Below are 1,344 nucleotides of genomic sequence, written 5' to 3'. Positions count from 1 at the left end.
GGCGGAGGGCGGGCGGGCGGGAGAGGGCGCAGGCGGCGGCTGCTCTGGCTGCTGCCTCTGCTGGTCTGGGAGGGGGACGGGGCGGAGCGGCCCGCTTTCAACCCCGCGCACCCTCCGACCCCGGAAGCGCTAACCGCCCGGGGGCCGGCGAGGCGACTGCGTCCTCCAAACCTTCCTCACGCAATGCAGACAACCTCCTATCAGCCTAGAACGTCTCCGTGAACAGACTCCACACTAGCGAGACGACTAAAAACAGATTGAGAACGCTAAGATAGAGCGACCACATGGGGCTCAGAGAAAAAGAGTGGCCCCTAGCGGACTAGTTTAATACTACCGTGATACATTTGAAGCTAGTAACTAGTGCCAATGTGGAAACAGGTCTGATCAAGGACCGAGGAGGGGGGAAGATACGGATGGCCAGAAAATATTAATGCCACAGAAAACCCAGTAGTCCGTAATAATACTTAAAAAAGGGGAGGGGGACCTAACTTGCCACGTTTTAAGTGGCTATTACCCAACTTTTAACTCTTAAAATTGGTATTTAAAAGGAAAGAATTAAGCATTTACCTCCCCAATTAGGAAGAACTGAAGTTCATCTACAGTTGCTAAGAGAAAAGTTTCTTTTTAAATAGATAATAAATCTAGAATAAATGAGAAAAATCACTATTCTGAATGAAACCTAGAATGAAATAATACATTCATATTACGATCATCAACAAAACTTTTTAAGTTTTTTCAAAACTTTTGAAAGAATGTTAGAAATAAGCCGATGTCAAATAAAAATGCAAGATTATTTGCAAATCACACAGTGAAATAGAAGTTTTCACTATATTAAAATAACTTTTTATTAGGATCACCAAGGGATCAAATTTTGTATCACTAATCGGGATGAGTGTATCGGAGACAGTGAGATTGGCACAAGACAGAGCGGAGTTTAGAGCTGTTGTACATAGGGTCGCTATGAGTTGCAAGTGACTCAACGGCACATAAACAACAATAGGGAGCTCTAGTGGCCTAAGAGTAACGAGCTGCACTGCCAATCCATCAGTTTCTCTGCAAGAGAAAAATGGGTAATCTCCAGTGCAATTTACAGCCTCCGCAAACCCAAAGGATGGTCAACTATGAGTCAGTTCTGATTCCACCTCAATGGCTATCAAGTATATTGGTGAACCTCACCGTCTAAAAGAGAGATGTAACTGGGTATCTCTGTCATCACAGGAGACTAGAGCGAGGGCTGCATGGTGGAGGGGACCTAGGGGAGTGTTTGTAAAACAATGAAAGAATCTTTTCTTTTACTTTTCCATAATTTTTGGACTCATGTACCTATAGCTTGTTAGTCAAATT

The sequence above is a fragment of the Elephantulus edwardii genome, unplaced genomic scaffold (genome assembly GCF_000299155.1).
Source record: "Elephantulus edwardii isolate Elephantulus edwardi_28Jun2011 unplaced genomic scaffold, EleEdw1.0 scaffold00030, whole genome shotgun sequence".
NCBI lineage: Eukaryota > Metazoa > Chordata > Mammalia > Macroscelidea > Macroscelididae > Elephantulus > Elephantulus edwardii.
This window is presented reverse-complemented; position numbering follows the sequence as displayed.